The sequence below is a fragment of the Aegilops tauschii genome, chromosome 6 (genome assembly GCF_002575655.3).
Source record: "Aegilops tauschii subsp. strangulata cultivar AL8/78 chromosome 6, Aet v6.0, whole genome shotgun sequence".
Classification (NCBI taxonomy): domain Eukaryota; kingdom Viridiplantae; phylum Streptophyta; class Magnoliopsida; order Poales; family Poaceae; genus Aegilops; species Aegilops tauschii.
The window spans coordinates 266,291,149-266,310,961 of NC_053040.3; positions in this window are offsets into that span (position 1 = coordinate 266,291,149).

Consider the following 19,813-nt stretch of genomic DNA (forward strand, 5'->3'; position numbering starts at 1 on the left):
CGCGGGGGGCTTTTCCCTTCTCGGCGGCTGAGAATCTCCGTATCGGTGCCATGGGTGTTGCTGCTAGCAGTGAAATGAGGAGCAAGGAAGAAGCAAGCAGAACGGAGGAAGAGATGGGCGACGGGGGCTCCGCCCCCTCCCCATTTATAGCAGGAGGAGGCCAACCGCCGGCCTCCACGATCGCAAGTAATGATGGCTTTTCTGCATGCACCAGGGACTCGTCAAGTTGAGCAGTTGCCAAGGCAGCGTGGGGAAGCGGAGACGCCCATGTCCCGTCAGTCGCCACGCGTCAATCAAGGTCGTAGTCGGTTGGGGCCCGCGGCGCTCCGCACTTGCCCCTTGGCTTCACCTCAAAGCCAAGTCCAAGCGCTCCTTAGGCCCGGGGGCTACTGTCGGCGTTCTGGGAACAGGGGTCCCCAGACTTGCCTGCCTGCGGCCCACGGCGTGGCTCCACTAACGGCCTGGTACGTCCCATCTTCACTAGCGAACACTCAAGACCCTCGCGAGGGGCCAAGCCTCGCGAGGCGGGCGACACAAGACCTCCTCAGGGGCAGCCTCACTAGGCTGGCTCACGAGGAGTGGAGAGATCAAGGCGAGGGGCACCTCGTGAGGTTCCCGTGACGTGAGCCATGACGACCAAGGCCAGGCGGGCGCCAGCGGGCGTAGAGTACTAGTTTCCTCTTCGGTGCTAAAGGAGCAAGCGCAGGCGAGGAGTCCCGAGGCATCAGGCAAAGGTTTCCAAATCGGTGCAACGAGACCAAGACCAGCAGGACGGCAGGACGGAGGTCATCATGGAGCCCATGACAGCATCACCACCAGAGCCATTGGCAGGCGAAGACCACCTTTTGTCAGGATAGCTTGTACTAGTTGTCCCCCTTCAGATTGGCCATTGTGGGATCCCTTCCCGCCGAACATTTGGGAAGAGGACTCGGGCCTCTATAAATAGGACTAGCCACCACCGTAGGAGGCAACTAATTTTGCCCCAACCAATCCTGGATCAGATCCATTCCATCCACACACACACAAGCTCACCGAGCTCAAGAACACCTCTCCTCAGGAGGTAGTTCTTCCCTTGTACTTGTTCGTCCCCAGACTACTAGGCAATCCACCACACCACACTGCAGTAAGCTATTACACCACATCGGTGGCCCGAACCAGTATAAACTCTTGTATCCCTTGTTCTTCGGGTTCGGTGAGCTAGGCTTTGAGATCATGGTGAGAGCGCGAGCTAGGGGGGAGAGATCTTCGTGCGCACCCCAGAGTTCGAACCTCAAGGGTTTTGCCGGAACCCGTAATCCGACACGTATCACCATAACTTTTATTACCTTTACCTATTTTTAATTCGATCCTTAGTTATTTCGTGATTTAGTTGAATAAAAGTTTAGTATGATCTATTTTGGGTGCTAGTTTTGTGATCTATCAATCTATGTAATCGAGTGAGAGTTACATAATAAAGTTTAGTTTGAGTTTTTGCTTCTTTACTTTTTGTTTCAATCAAAATAAAAGAAAATAATGAAAAAGATCATATGTTAATCTTATGGTAAGTAGTGACATCACATAAGGAAAAGTACAAGTGGTAAAATTTGTTGAAAGTTGACAAACATAGCAATGGTCAATGATGCAATTCATGAAAGAATTAATAAGGGAAGAGAAGATTCACATGCAAATACACTATCTTGGACATCTTTTATGACTGTGAGCCCCATTAACCAAAACTGTTGATGTTGGACAAGGAAGACAACATAATGATTTATGTTTGTTCATATTCACATAGAAGTTATATTGTCATAGATCCTTCAACACGTGGTGCTTGCTCAATATCTTTGCTAGACAAAATTCCGCACTAAGTAGAGATACTACTTGTGCATCCAAAAACCTTAAACACAAACTCATGTTTTGAGAGTCCACCATACCTACCTATGGATTGAGTAAGATCCTTCAAGTAAGTTGTCATCGGTGCAAAAAGGCAATAAAAATTGCTTCTAAATGTGTTTGATCATTTAATGTAAGAGAAATTAAGCGTTGTACGAACTTATGATGGCAAAGTAATAAAAGCGACGGACTGCATAATAAAGGTTGCTATCATAAGGGGCAATATGACGTGACGTTCTTTTCAATTAAGAGACTGTGTATACAAACCAAAAAGCACATGACAACATTTGCTTCCCTCTACGAAGGGCCTATCTTTTACTTTATGAAATTACTTTTCATGCAAGAGTCAAAGTATTCTTCTCTATTCCTTTTTATTTTCTCTTTTTGCAAGCACTGTGTGGTGGGGAAAGATCTAGGCACATATGCCAAGTTGGATATGAGTGAGCATGAGTTGTTATTGTTGACATCACCCTTGAGGTGAATAAGTTGGGAGGCAAAATTATAAGCCCCTATCTTTCTATGTGTTCGGTTGAAACTTTTTGCTCATGTGTATGCGGTGAGTGTTAGCAATCATAGAAGATTAAATGATGGTTTGTTGGAAATATGATGAATTGTAGTTGCAAAGTTGACTAAGAACATAGTTTGTTGGTTTTCAGTAGAGTTTATGCTTTTTACTTCGATGTCGTGATGAATTGTTACTTGTTCATGAAAAGTTATATGATAAAGTTTGTTGCTGTTATAATAATAAGCATGATGCTACCATGTCCGTATTTTGTTTTATCGACACCTCTCTCTCTCTCTCTAAACATGTGGAAATGATTTTCGATATCGTCTTTCGCTTGAGGACAAGCGAGGTCTAAGCTTGGGGGAGTTGATACGTCCATTTTGCATCATGTTTTCCTACTATTATTCATAATGTTTTTATGCATAATAATGCTTTATGGAGTAATTCTATTGCCTTTTCTCTCATAATATGCAAGGTTTACACAAAGAGGGGGAATACGAGTAGCTGGAGTTCTAGACCTAAAAAGCTATGTCAGAGATACCTATTCTGCACATCTCCAAATGAGCTGAAAATTTACGGAGAATTATTTTGGAATATATAAAAATACTGGAGCAAATAACTATCGGAGGGGGGCTACCTGGTGACCACAAGACACCAGGGCGCGCCAGGCTCCCCAACCGTGCCCTGGTGGGTTGTGGCCAGACCAGCCCACCTTCGGTGCCCATCTTCTGGTATGTAAGGTCTTTTGACCTAGAAAAAATAAGGAGAGGACTTTCGGGAAGGTGCGCCGCTGTCTCTAGGCGGAACTTGGGCAGGAGCACTTTTGCCCTCCGGCGGAGCGATTCCGCCGGGGAACTTCCTTCCTGGAAGGGGAAAATTGAAGCCATCGTCATCACCAAAAACCCTCTCATCTTTGGGAGGCCAATCTTCATCAACATCTTCAACAGCACCATCTCCTCTCAAACCCTAGTTCATCTCTTGTGTTCAATCTTTGTACTAGAACTTCAGATTGGTACCTATGGGTAACTAGTAGTGTTGATTACATCTTGTAGTTGATTATTATATGGTTTATTTGGTGGAATATTATATGTTCAGATCCATTATGCTATTTAATACCCGTCTGATCTTGAGCATGAATATCATGTTGCAAATAATCATGTGAACTTGATATGTGTTCGATATTTTGATGATATGAATGTTGAGATTCCCTTAGTTGTGTCATGTGAACATCGACTACATGTAACTTCACCATCTTTGGGCCTAAGGAAATACATTTTGGAGTAGTTATTAGATGATGGGTTGCTAGAGTGACAGAAGCTTAAACCCTAGTTTATGTGCTACTTCGTAAGGGACTGATTTGGATCCATATGTTTAATGCTATGGTTAGATTTTATCTTAATACTTTTTCTTGTAGTTGCAGATGCTTCCGAGGGGGCTAATCATAAGTGGGAGGCTTGTTCAAGTAAGAACAACACCCAAGCACCGGTCCACCCACATATCAAATTATCAAAGTAGCGAACGCGAATCAAACCAACATGATGAAAGTGACTAGATGAAATTCCCGTGTGCCCTCAAGAACGCTTTGCTTATTATATGAGACCGTTTTGGCCTGTCCTTTGCCACAAAATGATTGGGCTACCTTGCTGCACTTTATTTACCGTTACTGCTACTTGCTTGTTACAAATTATCTTGCTACCAAACTACCTATTACCGACAATTTCAGTGCTTGCAGAAATTACCTTGCTGAAAACCACTTGTCATTTCCTTCTCCTCCTCGTTGGGTTAGACACTCTTACTTACTGAAAGGACTATGATTGACTGTCGGTGTAAACGACACCTATGGAATCACTGGGAACCCTTCTACGGTTGGCGGGCGCGGGGTTGTGCAAAGAGCGGGTCTGGTAGTCAGCACACGGATCGTTTACCCAGGTTCGGGCCACGAAGATGCGTAATACCCTAGTACTTCTTTGATGTATATTTGAGTGTTCTTGAGCTCTCGAATTAGCTACGGGGCGTGCATAGTCCAAAAGATCCGAATCCTTCTCCAGTACGCCTCGGGCCTCCTTTTATAGACAAAAGGGGTTGCCACAGTGGCACACAGGAGGTGGAAAGGTATACAGTGTACAAGCTTATCGCCTGTCATTACGGGACAAGACGCATTAAATGCGCCCCTTAGGTGTCCCGTTGCTTTATTGGGGACGACAACGAGGCCCGTCCCGTTCGTCGCCGCTCCGCCTCGCTCCGACACGCGTCCAGGCCAACGAGGCATGCAGTGCCACGTAGGCTGGCAGGCTGCCGAGGTGGCGTGGTGGTAGGATCTTCACGAAGATCTGCATGCCACCACGCAAGTGCTTGCTGAGTTGGCCTGGAAGCCGCACGTTGCCAAGCAGGTGCCTGCCCAGCTGGTTGGGCTGGCAGCTGTATGGGAACGGCGGTGGAGTCTTGGCAGACGTGGGTCTGGCTGTGGCCCCGCGGGTGTCTTTGGCAAGGGCCTTGTCGGGGCCCCAGCAAGGCTCTTGCCGTGGCATCGCGGTCGTCCCCGACAAGGATCTTGCCGGAGGTCTCGTGGATTTCCTCGGGGAGGGTCTCGCGAGGATCGTCGTCTTCTGGTCCTCATCTGATCTTGTGTGCTTATGATCTTCACAAAGATTTGCATGCCACCACGGAGGTGCCTCTCGAGCCTTGGTTCCAATGTGGTTGATGGTGTTGGAACCCTTGGGCCCAAGGGTGGCGCGCTCTGCTGGCGTTGGGCAAGCTACCCCGGCAAGGCTCTTGCTGAGGCCGCGGAGGCCGCCCCGGCAAGGGTCTTGCCGGTGGAGTCCACTTCGCCCTCTTGCTCTTTGTGCCTCTGGTCTTGGCGTTTCTCTGCCCGTCTTGTGCTTTTGGCTGGAGCGCTGCTCTGGTATTCTTGTGCTTCTGCTCCCTCCCTTTGCCCTGGAAAGTGTGGCCGCAGGTGCGGCTCTAACTGCCTGTGCACAAGTAGAGGGGTAAAAAGGAGATCCCCTACTTTTGTACACTGACAGGAGCCCCCGAGCCTGGGCCACACATAAGCGCAACACGTTGTTGGGCTAGGCCCAGAACGGTGCGCGGGCAGGCGGGGCGTATTTTTACTGCGGTAATTCCCTCGCCCGTCGCGCTTCATGACCCGCGTTGAATGCGTGACGTGGGGGTCGTGCGTGGAATGACCGCAACATGCTTGCGTCATCCGTGGTGAACAGTAAAGAGGCGGCTTGCGTGTTCCCTCGAAAAGGTAGAGCCGCCGCTCATTTACTCTCTTCACCTTGGAACCGTCGTTCCACATTTCCCACTACGCCTGCTTCTTATGCCACGTACGCCGCATGCACGGCGCGGGGTAGGTGGCAGACGCATGGAATATGGGAAGGCGCGCGGGGGCCGATACTCACGTGCCTTCGATTGGGCGGGGAGGGCAGTCGATGGCCTCGCTTGCTATCACCTTAATGAGCCGGATTCGAGCGGGTTCTTCAGGGGCGTAGAGCTAGTCTTTCGGCCTCCCCTTCCCAACTATAAAAAGGGAAGTCAGGGGTAGGAGGAAGAGCTTCTCCCTGCGTCTCCCCTTCGTCTCCATCCTCACTCACGGTCATGGTGAGAGGGCGTGGCCGCGGCCGTTCCTCTGCGGAGGCGACCAGGTCCTCCTCTAGCCAGAGAGCTGCGGCGGTCAAGGAAGAGCTAGATGCCCAGGGTAAAGGCCATGCTCGAGGCGGGGCCGCTGGACGGGGCCGCGATCGGCGAGGCGGTTGAGGCAGAGGCGGCCGACGTAGAGGTGGGCACGGAAGGGGATGACGGCGTCGTCTCCGTCTCCGTCGCCATCTCCCCCGCCAACTCCTCATGCTTCGCTGAGGGGTCACGTTGGGGACTCGACGCTCGAGTTTATCCTGCAGCTGCATGGGCCGCTGCGCTGCCGCCTTCGTCTTCCCCGGGCGTTTGCGAGGGTGCTGGAGATCGACCAGCCACCGCGGCTGAGGCTTCACATGAAGGGCTGTTGCCATGGCGACATGTGGGTGAACACAGGGTTCCCCGCCCCTCAAGTGATGCTCCTTCGTCGGGGCTAGAAAACCTTCGCACGCGCCCATTGCTTGATGGATGGGCATGTCCTCTACTTCAAGCTAGCGGAGAGCGATTTGCTCTCCGTCAAGGTCTTCGGGCGCTCGGGACACAGGCTAGGGTGCTATGCCGAGAGCTCGACCGATGGCGAAAGCTCCTCTTTGGGCGAGAGTGACGAGGAGGACAGTGATAGCGATGACGAGGGTAGCGGGCGGGAGGATGACGGGTCTGACTAGGCATCAGGCACACCGTTCCTGGGTAACGCCGGTAGCATCATCATCTGCATCGCCAGCTCCTTGAACTTCTCGGGGTCGTCGCCTTGGGCGGACGGTGTTGGAGGGACGGGGAAGACGAAGAAGACGGGTGGCGGGCCGTCAAGTCGATGGCCTCGACGCCTTCGTCGCGTATTGCTGGGCCGCTGCCTCGTCTTCCGGCTCTTCCTCCGGCACCGTCATCACCGGCCTCCTTCCGGACGATCTCCGATATGTTCTCTTGGCATCTTCTACTGCTCGTACCTCGCCTAGGCACTCCTTTTGCCCTTCCGTAATCTCGTTCCATTTCTTGAGGAGAGGGACAAGAAAGGGATTACGGGCACCTTATCTCTTTTTAGTTTGTAAGCCTACGGGCCTTAGTAGAACTTAGACCTTGTAATCCCCTCGCTCAGGCATACATTCCGTACGAATTGTACTTGTTAACAACGTATGAATGAAAAGAAGGGTATTTGCCGGGTCTCTTTTGTGTGTGGACGGGGGCCACACCAAGGAACGAGTCCTTGTTATCTTAAGGTAAACATTGTAATCCGGCAACAGTCCTTGTCGTCCTCCTGCTCTATAGCTCGATTACACTCACGCCCATGGCGGAGGTAAGGGCAAAGCAGGATTGGGCCCTTCGCCCGTTCCCTTCCCACCGCGCTACGACCAAGTCCCGGCCCAAAGTAAGGTTTTTTGGACATGGGAAAAAGGGAGCATGATGGTATAAGAGTGAGCGAAGTCTTGTACATTCAAGTTTCATACGGAAGTAGGGAGCGGGGAATGAAAAACTTATCTGATGTTGCAACCCCCGGCAGTCTTGGCTTGCCATGGTCGGACCTTCGGATCCACAGCCCCCGGCAAGCCAAGGTTGCCGGGGTCGGGGCGCCGGCCTGTTCTCTTTCCTCCAAACAGCTCAGCAGAAATGTCCATGCACCCCGCGAACCTAAAAAGGACGGGAAGGGACAGAGAGATGCACACTCGACCTCTGTGCTAAGGGTTAGTCACCACTAAGCACTATCAACCCTAACCGAGGGAGAGACTCAACCTAGCATGCATGCTAAAACTTAGGGCGCCAGCACTTCATTTATTTATGCCCAGGGTCTGCGCCTAGCTTTGTACAAAGGGTTACATGCCTCGCCGGCAAGGCTTGTACAAAAGGTGGTCTGCCGGGGGGCCCGGCAACCGCACCTTATGGGTAACACTTGCGAAGATGTTCGATGTTCCAGGAGTTTCTCACTGGAATAGCATCTTCGGTCTCCAGGCGGACTGCGCCGGGCCTGGTGACTCGTATTACCCGATAAGGGCCTTCCCACTTTGGCGTCAACTTGTTGGAATTCTTGGCCGATTGAACGCGCCAAAGAACAAGGTCGCCTTCCTCAAAGCTTCGGGCATGAACCTTGCGGATATGGTAGCGGCGCAAGGCTTGCTGGTAGCACGCTGCTCTCACAGCCGCCCGAAGACGACCTGTTGGGGAACGTAGTAATTTCAAAAAAAAATCTACGCACACGCAAGATCATGGTGATGCATAGCAACGAGAGGGGAGAGTGTTGTCCACGTACCCTCATAGACCGAAAGCGGAAGCGTTAACACAACGCGGTTGATGTAGTCGTACGTCTTCACGATCCAACCGATCAAGTACCGAACGCACGGCACCTCCGAGTTCAGCACACGTTCAGCTCGATGACGTCCCTCGAACTCTGATCCAGCCGAGTGTTGAGGGAGAGTTTCGTCAGCACGACGGCGTGGTGACGATGATGATGTTCTACCAACGCAGGGCTTCGCCTAAGCTCCGCTACGATATTATCGAGGTGTAATATGGTGGAGGGGGGCACCGCACACGGCTAAAAGATCGTTGATCAATTGTGTGTCTAGAGGTGCCCCCTGCCCCCGTATATAAAGGTGCAAGGGGGAGGCCGCCGGCCTAGGAGGTAGAGGCACGGTAGGAGGAGTCCTACTCCTACCGGGAGTAGGACTCTGTAACACCCACGATGCGGCTATATCTCCCACGTGTCGAGGCACGACTTAGAGGCATAACCGCATTGTGGTTTTGTCGCAAGAAGGGTCATCTTCACACAATCCCATGTAATGAACAAGAATGGTATAAAGAGTTGGCTTACAATCGCCACTTCACACAATACATAAATAAATCATACATCATTCAGAGTTACACACTTAGGTCCGTCTACGGAACCAAAAGAAAAGAAGACAACCCAACTGCTAGATCCCCGATCGTCCCAACTGGGCTCCACTACTGATCAACAAGAAAAAAACAACACAACGAACAAGATCTTCATCGAGCTCCCACTTGAGCTCGGTTGCGTCATCTGCACTGGTATCATCGGCACCTGCAACTGTTTGGAAGTATCTGTGAGTCACGAGGACTCAGCAATCTCACACCCGCGAGATCAAGACTATTTAAGCTTATAGGAAAAGATGGTGTAATGAGGTGGAGCTGCAGCAAGCACTAAGCATATATGGTGGCTAACATACGCAAATAAGAGCGAGAAGAGAAGCAACGGAACGGTCGTGAACTAGCAATGATCAAGAAGTGATCCTGAACTCCTACTTACGTCAAACATAACACAAGAACCGTGTTCACTTCCCGGACTCCGCCGAGAAGAGACCATCACGGCTACACACGCGGTTGATGCGTTTTAATTAAGGTCAAGTGTCAAGTTCTCTACAACCGGATATTAACAAATTCCCATCTGCCACATAACCGCGGGCACGGCTTCCGAAAGATAAAACCCTGCAGGGGTGTCCCAACTTAGCCCATTATAAGCTCTCACGGTCAACGAAGGATATTCCTTCTCCCAGGAAGACCCGATCAGTCTCGGAATCCCGGTTTACAAGACATTTCGACAATGGTAAAACAAGACCAGCAAAGCCGCCCGATGTGCCGACAAATCCCGATAGGAGCTGCACATATCTCGTTCTTAGGGCAACACCGGATGAGACATCCTACGAGTAAAACCAGACCTCGAGTTTCCACGAGGGGGCCCCGCAGTCTACTCAGTTCGGACCAACACTCGAAGGAGCACTGGCCCGGGGGGGTTAAAATAAGATGACCCTTGAGTCTGCAGAACCCAAGGGAAAGGGGATAGGTGGTAGCAAATGGTAAAACCAAGGTTGGGCCTTGCTGGAGGAGTTTTATTCAAAGCGAACTGTCAAGGGGGTCCCATAAATCACCCAACCGCGTAAGGAACGCAAAATCAAGGAACATAACACCGGTATGACGGAAAACTAGGGGCGGCAAGAGTGGAACAAAACACCAGGCATAAGGCCGAGCCTTCCACCCTTTACCAAGTATATAGATGCATTAATTAAGATAAGAGATTTTGTGATATCCCAACATAAACATAATCCAACATGGAGCAATCTTCATCTTCACCTGCAACTAGCAACGCTATAAGAGGGGCTGAGCAAAAGCGGTAACATAGCCAAACAACGGTTTGCTAGGGAGGGTGACAAAGGTTAGAGGTTCATGGCAATTTGGGAGGCTTGAAAAGCAAGTGGTAGGTAGCGCAGCATGGCAATAGAACGGACAACTAGCAAGCAAAGATAGAAGTGATTTCGAGGGTATGATCATCTTGCCTGAGATCCCGCCAGGAAGAAGAACGAGTCCATGAAGAAGACAAACGGACGTAGACGAAGGAATCCTCACAACTCCGGAACGAAACCGAAGGTAACGAGAGAAGCAAACCGGAAAGAAACAAACAACAAAGTAAACAAACACCACATACACATGGCATGATGCAAAAACAAATATGATGCATGTCCGGTTTAATGAGGCATGGCATGGCAAAGTGCAACAAACAATACTACAAATTAAGTGGAGTTCAATATGCAACGAGTTGCATATTGACGAAACACCACATCAACTATTTAGTTCTCTCTCGGTTATGTACCCAACAATGTTAAATGTTGTTAACCATGGCAAGAGGTGAAGCATAAGGAAACTACCTATTTAAGCAAGTTAAATGAGGCTGGAAACAAACAACAACAATTCCGGAAAATCCTCATGTCCATATATTGGGATTGGTACTGTTCTGCCATAAACGCAATTTCAATATTGTTAAACAGCAAAATGAAGTGCACCAAGTTAATCTAGGCATTTTTCTACCCCATTTACATATAAAGTTTATTTAAATCCGAGCTAGGGTTATTTTGTTATGAATTAAATCATTTTAGCATGTTATTTAAGCAAATTTAATCAAACAACATTTTAAACAATTTTAACATGGGTGAAAGTGGCATATTAATAAACTACACAAAATTCTAAGCATTTTACATATTTAGTTTGTTTTAATCCGATGCACGGTTGTGGAGTTATTAAATGCATGAAGTGTAAGGGTTTTTCTGTAAAACAGTCGTTCTCTGGATAAATAGCAAATTGCAGAACTGGGAAAAAACATGGTACGGGACGCATCTGACTAGCCCAATAGAGGAAAAGGCCAGGGGCGCTGCTCACCCTGGGCCTTGGGCCGGTCGGTGGAGTAGAAGGGCTGGAAGGGGCGCTGGATCGAACGAGGACGCCAGATCGGGTCAACGCAGCGAGCAAAGGCGCGGGACGAGCCGCTGGTTGACGCGGTCAACGCGAGCACCTACACCTGTGGACGAAGAAGGCAGCAGCGGTGCAGCGGCAGGAAACAGGGGCAACGGCGGCGGCTTGGCGCTGGACTCGGCGCGGGCGTCTCGCGGCGAGATCCGAAGAGGGGACTTGGCGGAGCGAGGGCGCACGGGAACTGGCCGGATCCGAGGCCAGGGCGGCGGCTTGGGGAGGCGGACGAAGCACTCGTTCGTCTCGCATGAGCGGAAGCGGCGGCAGCAGAAGTGCAGGGGAAGCAGGGGAGCGGCTGCAGCAGGACTTGGCGGCGCCGGCGGCAGGGGAGGCATGGACCCTTCCGGATCCAGGCGATGCAGAGGGTTGGGGAGGTGCGTCGACAGCTCGGCGTCCTCCGGGCGCTGCATCGGGAAGCCAAGAGAGAGGGAGACGTGAGACAGAGAAGGTGAAGGGGAAAAACACAGGAGCGGCGACAGGGCGTCTCACCGGGCAAGGAGGAGCTCCGGTGACGGGCATCGCAGGAGGTCCGGGACGGGGCACCGGCGTCAAGATCCGACTGGACCTCAGCGCAGGCGGTTCCGTGGCCGGTCGAAGAAGAAGCAGGCGGCAGGAACTTGGAGTGTAGGCGATGGAATGGAGCAGAGCTTGGGGCAGTCGACGCAGACAACGGAAGCGACGGGACTTCGGCACGGCAGGGAGCTCGGCGGACGGGGTTGAGCTGGAGGAGCTCGGTGCATCAGGTGCGGGATGCGCGGACAACGACGAGGATGCAGGGGAGGCCCGGGCAGCGCGCGGGGCTGCTGCTGCTGGCCGACGGCCACCGGTGCGAGGATGGGTGCCCTCGACGCTTGGGCAGAGGAGAGGTTGGATCGATGGATTTGGAAGTCTCGGTGGTGGCTGGTTGGGAGGAGATCCCGAGGTGGGAGATGAGTGCGGCGGCGGCAGGGACAAATCCCCTAGAATTTAGGGTTGGTCTATTTAAGTAGGTAGGGGATTGGGGAGGGGTTACTCGGTCCATCCGATCGTAATCGGGCGGTCGAGAAAATTAGATAGGGAGTCCAAATAAGAAAACGGAGATGTTTTGTAGATGTTAGGGGATGATCCAGACCCAACGGTCACAACAGTCCAGCTCGGGTTCGGGGAAGTTTTCCGACACACGCCAGAGGGGGTCGGTGGTTGTGCAGAGAGGGTCAAACGGTCAGACAAGAGAGAAGCAAAAATCCGGTAAGACTCAGAACGGTCAACGAACGCAAGGGGGGACGCGGCAACTACGAGCGGATGCAAGTTTTTAAAACATGGCGGCAACGAAGTGCCGATGCAATGCAAATGATGCGATGATGAATGCAACACACAAATAAAACACAGCTGACTCGCCAAACAAGGAAGGCAGACGGAGCATCGGTCTCGGGGCGTCACAGACTCCCCCCCTTTCCATGTTGGACTAGGAGTGGAAGGGGAAGAGGTGGAGGGGAGGAAGGAAGGGGGGCGCCGCCCCCCTCTCCTTGTCCTATTCGGACTGGGGGGGAAGGGGGCGCGGCCCTACCCTAGCCTCCTCTCCTCTCTTCCACCTAGGCCCAATAAGGCCCATTAAGTTACCGGGGGGTTCCGGTAACCTCCCGGTACTCCGAAAAAATCCCGATTTCACCCGGAACACTTCCGATGTCCAAACATAGGCTTCCAATATATCAATCTTTATGTCTCAACCATTTCGAGACTCCTCGTCATGTCCGTGATCACATCCGGGACTCCGAACAACCTTCGGTACATCAAAACATATAAACTCATAATATAACTGTCATCGTAACTTTAAGCGTGCGGACCCTACGGGTTCGAGAACTATGTAGACATGACCGAGACACCTCTCCGGTCAATAACCAATAGCGGAACCTGGATGCTCATATTGGTTCCCACATATTCTACGAAGATATTTATCGGTCAGACCGCATAACAACATACGTTGTTCCCTTTGTCATCGGTATGTTACTTGCCCGAGATTCGATCGTCGCTATCTCGATACCTAGTTCAATCTCGTTACCGGCAAGTCTCTTTACTCGTTCCGTAATACATCATCCCACAACTAACTCATTAGCCACAATGCTTGCAAGGCTTAAAGTGATGTGTATTACTGAGTGGGCCCAGAGATACCTCTCCGAAAATCGGAGTGACAAATCCTAATCTCGAAATACGCCAACCCAACAAGTACCTTTGGAGACACCTGTAGAGCACCTTTATAATCACCCAGTTACGTTGTGACGTTTGGTAGCACACAAAGTGTTCCTCCGGTAAACGGGAGTTGCATAATCTCATAGTCATAGGAACATGTATAAGTCATGAAGAAAGCAATAGCAACATACTAAACGATCGAGTGCTAAGCTAACGGAATGGGTCAAGTCAATCACGTCATTCTCCTAATGAAGTGATCCCGTTAATCAAATGACAACTCATGTCTATGGCTAGGAAACATAACCATCTTTGATTAACGAGCTAGTCGAGTAGAGGCATACTAGTGACACTCTGTTTGTCTATGTATTCACACATGTATTATGTTTCCGGTTAATATAATTCTAGCATGAATAATAAACATTTATCATGATATAAGGAAATAAATAATACTTTATTATTGCCTCTAGGGCATATTTCCTTCAGTCTCCCACTTGCACTAGAGTCAATAATCTAGATTACACAGTAATGATTCTTACACCCATGGAGTCTTGGTGCTGATCATGTTTTGCTCGTGGAAGAGGCTTAGTCAACGGGTCTGCAACATTCAGATCTGTATGTATCTTGCAAATTTCTATGTCTCCCCCCTGGACTAAATCCTGGATGGAATTGAAGCGTCTTTTGATGTGCTTGGTTCTTTTGTGAAATATGGATTCCTTTGCTAAGGCAATTGAACCAGTATTGTCACAAAAGATTTTCATTGGTCCCGATGCACTAGGTATGACACCTAGATCGGATATGAACTCCTTCATCCAGACTCCTTCATTTGCTGCTTCCGAAGCAGCTATGTACTCCGCTTCACACGTAGATCCCGCCACGACACTTTGCTTAGAACTGCACCAACTGACAGCTCCACCGTTCAATGTAAATACGTATCCGGTTTGCGATTTAGAATCGTCTGGATCAGTGTCAAAACTTGCATCAACGTAACCATTTACGATGAGCTCTTTGTCACCTCCATAAACGAGAAACATATCCTTAGTCCTTTTCAGGTATTTTAGGATGTTCTTGACCGCTGTCCAGTGATCCACTCCTGGATTACTTTGGTACCTCCCTGCTAAACTTATAGCAAGGCACACATCAGGTCTGGTACACATCATTGCATACATGATAGAGCCTATGGCTGAAGCATAGGGAACATCTTTCATCTTCTCTCTATCTTCTGCAGTGGTCGGGCATTGAGTCTTACTCAATCTCACACCTTGTAGTACAGGCAAGAACCCTTTCTTTGCTTGATCCATTTTGAACTTCTTCAAAACTTTGTCAAGGTATGTGCTTTGTGAAAGTCCAATTAAGCGTCTTGATCTATCTCTATAGATCTTAATGCCTAATATATATGCAGCTTCACCGAGGTGTTTCATTGAAAAACTCTTATTCAAGTATCCCTTTATGCTATCCAGAAATTCTATATCATTTCCAATCAGCAATATGTCATCCACATATAATATCAGAAATGCTACTGAGCTCCCACTCACTTTCTTGTAAATAGAGGCTTCTTCAAAAGTCTGTATAAAACCAAATGCTTTGATCACACTATCAAAGCGTTTATTCCAACTCCGAGAGGCTTGCACCAGTCCATAAATGGACCGCTGGAGCTTGCACACTTTGTTAGCTCCCTTTGGATCGACAAAACCTTTCGGTTGCATCATATACAACTCTTCTTCCAGAAATCCATTCAGGAATGCAGTTTTGACATCCATTTGCCAAATTTCATAATCATAAAATGCGGCAATTGCTAACATGATTCGGACAGACTTAAGCATCGCTACGGGTGAGAAGGTCTCATCGTAGTCAATCCCTTGAACTTGTCTAAAACCTTTCACAACAAGTCGTGCTTTATAGACAGTAACATTACCATCAGCGTCAGTCTTATTCTTAAAGATCCATTTATTTTGAATGGCTTGCCGATCATCGGGCAAGTCAACTAAAGTCCATACTTTGTTCTCATACATGGATCCCATCTCGGATTTCATGGCCTCAAGCCATTTTGCGGAATCTGGGCTCACCATCGCTTCTTCATAGTTTGTAGGTTCGTCATGGTCTAGTAACATAACCTCCAGAACAGGATTACCGTACCACTCTGGTGCGGATCTTGATCTGGTTGACCTACGAGGTTCAGTAATAACTTGATCTGAAGTTTCATGATCATTATCATTAACTTCCCCACTAATTGGCGTAGGTGTCGCAGAAACTGGTTTCTGTGATGATCTACTTTCCAATAAGGGAGCAGGTACAGTTACCTCATCAAGTTCTACTTTCCTCCCACTCACTACTTTCGAGAGAAACTCCTTCTCTAGAAAGGATCCATTCTTAGCAACGAATGTCTTGCCTTCGGATCTGTGATAGAAGGTGTACCCAACAGTCTCCTTTGGGTATCCTATGAAGACACATTTCTCCGATTTAGGTTCGAGCTTATCAGGTTGAAGTTTCTTCACATAAGCATCGCAACCCCAAACTTTAAGATACGACAACTTTGGTTTCTTGCCAAACCATAGTTCATAAGCTGTCGTTTCAACGGATTTTGATGGTGCCCTATTTAGAGTGAATGAGTCGTCTCTAAAGCATAACCCCAAAACGATAGTGGTAAATCAGTAAGAGACATCATAGATCGCACCATATCTAGTAAAGTACGATTACGACGTTCAGACACACCATTACGTTGTGGTGTTCCGGGTGGCGTGAGTTGCGAAACTATTCCGCATTGTTTCAAATGAAGACCAAACTCATAACTCAAATATTCTCCTCCACGATCAGATCGTAGAAATTTTATTTTCTTGTTATGATGATTTTCAACTTCACTCTGAAATTCTTTGAACTTTTCAAATGTTTCAGACTTATGTTTCATTAAGTAGATATACCCATATCTGCTCAAATCATCTGTGAAGGTGAGAAAATAATGATATCCGCCACGAGCCTCAATATTCATCGGACCACATACATCTGTATGTATGATTTCCAATAAATCTGTTGCTCTCTCCATAGTTCCGGAGAACGGTGGTTTAGTCATCTTGCCCATGAGGCACGGTTCGCAAGTACCAAGTGATTCATAATCAAGTGATTCCAAAAGTCCATCAGCATGGAGTTTCTTCATGCGCTTTACACCGATATGACCTAAACGGCAGTGCCACAAATAAGTTGCACTGTCATTATCAACTCTGCATCTTTTGGCTTCGACATTATGAATATGTGTGTCACTACTATCGAGATTCATTAAAAATAGACCACTCTTCAAGGGTGCATGACCATAAAAGATATTATTCATATAAATAGAACAACCATTATTCTCTGATTTAAATGAATAACCGTCTCGCATTAAACAAGATCCAGATATAATGTTCATGCTCAACGCTGGCACCAAATAACAATTATTTAGGTCTAAAACTAATCCCGAAGGTAGATGTAGAGGTAGCGTGCCGACCGCGATCACATCGACTTTGGAACCATTTCCCACGCGCATCGTCACCTCGTCCTTAGCCAATCTTCACTTAATCCGTAGCCCCTGTTTCGAGTTGCAAATATTAGCAACAGAACCAGTATCAAATACCCAGGTGCTACTGCGAGCATTAGTAAGGTACACATCAATAACATGTATATCACATATACCTTTGTTAACCTTGCCATCCTTCTTATCCGCCAAATTCTTGGGGCAGTTCCGCTTCCAGTGACCAGTCTGCTTGCAGTAGAAGCACTCAGTTTCAGGCTTAGGTCCAGACTTGGGTTTCTTCTCCTGAACAGCAACTTGCTTGCTGTTCTTCTTGAAGTTCCCCTTCTTCTTCCCTTTGCCCTTTTTCTTGAAACTAGTGGTCTTACTGACCATCAACACTTGATGCTCCTTTTCGATTTCTACCTCCGCTGCCTTTAGCATTACGAAGAGCTCGGGAATTGTCTTATTCATCCCTTGCATGTTATAGTTCATCACGAAGCTCTTGTAGCTTGGTGGCAGTGATTGAAGAATTCTGTCAATGACGCTATCATCCGGAAGATTAAATCCCAGTTGAATCAAGTGATTATTATACCCAGACATTTTGAGTATATGCTCACTGACAGAACTATTCTCTTCCATCTTGCAGCTGTAGAACTTATTGGAGACTTCATATCTCTCAATCCGGGCATTTGCTTGAAATATTAACTTCAACTCCTGGAACATCTCATATGCTCCATGACGTTCAAAACATCGTTGAAGACCCGGTTCTAAGCCGTAAAGCATGGCACACTGAACTATCGAGTAGTCATCAGCTTTGCTCTGCCAGACGTTCATAACTTCTGGTGTTGCTCTTGCAGGAGGCCTGGCACCTAGCGGTGCTTCCAGGACGTAATTCTTCTGTGCAGCAATGAGGATAATCCTCAAGTTATGGACCCAGTCCGTGTAATTGCTACCATCATCTTTCAACTTTGCTTTCTCAAGGAACGCATTAAAATTCAACGGAACAACAGCACGGGCCATTTATCTACAATTAACATAGACAAGCAAGATACTATCAGGTACTAAGTTCATGATAAATTTAAGTTCTATTAATCATATTACTTAAGAACTCCCACTTAGATAGACATCCCTCTCATCATCTAAGTGGTTACGTGATCCAAATCAACTAAACCATGTCCGATCATCACATGAGATGGAGTAGTTTCAATGGTGAACATCACTATGTTGATCATATCTACTCTATGATTCACGCTCGACCTTTCGGTCTCCGTGTTCCGAGGCCATATCTGCATATGCTAGGCTCGTCAAGTTTAACCTGAGTATTCCGCGTGTGCAACTGTTTTGCACCCGTTGTATTTGAACGTAGAGCCTATCACACCCGATCATCACGTGGTGTCTCAGCACGAAGAACTTTCGCAACGGTGCATACTCAGGGAGAACACTTTTATCTTGAAATTTTAGTGAGAGATCATCTTATAATGCTACCGTCAATCAAAGCAAGATAAGATGCATAAAAGATAAACATCACATGCAATCAATATCAGTGATATGATATGGCCATCATAATCTTGTGCTTGTGATCTCCATCTCCGAAGCACCGTCATGATCACCATTGTCACCGGCTCGACACCTTGATCTCCATCGTAGCATCGTTGTCGTCTCGCCAACTATTGCTTTTACGACTATCTCTACCGCTTAGTGATAAAGTAAAACAATTACATGGCGATTGCATTGCATACAATAAAGCGACAACCATATGGCTCCTGCCAGTTGCCGATAACTCGGTTACAAAACATGATCATCTCATACAATAAAATATAGCATCATGTCTTGACCATATCACATCACAACATGCCCTACAAAAACAAGTTAGACGTCCTCTACTTTGTTGTTGCAAGTTTTACGTGGCTGCTACGGGCTTAGCAAGAACCGTTCTTACCTACGCATCAAAACCACAACGAAAGTTTGTCAAGTTAGTGTTGTTTTAACCTTCGCAAGGACCGGGCGTAGCCACACTCGGTTCAACTAAAGTGAGAGAGACAGACACCCGCCAGTCACCTTTAAGCAATGAGTGCTCGCAACGGTGAAACCAGTCTCGCGTAAGCGTACGCGTAATGTCGGTCCGGGCTGCTGCATCTCACAATACCGCTGAACCAAAGTATGACATGCTGGTAAGCAGTATGACTTATATCGCCCACAACTCACTTGTGTTCTACTCGTGCATAACATCAACGCATAAAACCAGGCTCGGATGCCACTGTTGGGGAACTTAGTAATTTCAAAAAAATTCTACGCACACGCAAGATCATGGTGATGCATAGCAACGAGAGGGGAGAGTGTTGTCCACGTACCCTCGTAGACCGAAAGCGGAAGCGTTAACACAACGCGGTTGATGTAGTCATACGTCTTCACGATCCGACTGATCAAGTACCGAACGCACGGCACCTCCGAGTTCAGCACACGTTCAGCTCGATGATGTCCCTCGAACTCCGATCTAGCCGAGTGTTGAGGGAGAGTTTCGTCAGCACGACTGCGTGGTGACGATGATGATGTTCTACCGACGCAGGGCTTCGGCTAAGCTCCGCTACGATATTATCGAGGTGTAATATGGTGGAGGGGGGCACCGCACACGGCTAAAAGATCGTTGATCAATTGTGTGTCTAGAGGTGCCCCCCTGCCCCCGTATATAAAGGTGCAAGGGGGAGGCCGCCGGCCTAGGAGGTAAAGGCACGCCAGGAGGAGTCCTACTCCTACCGGGAGTAGGACTCCCCCCCTTTCCATGTTGGACTAGGAGTGGAAGGGGGAAGAGGTGGAGGGGAGGAAGGAAGGGGGGCGCCGCCCCCCTCTCCTTGTCCTATTCGGACTGGGGGAAGGGGGGCGCGGCCCTGCCCTAGCCTCCTCTCATCTCTTCCACC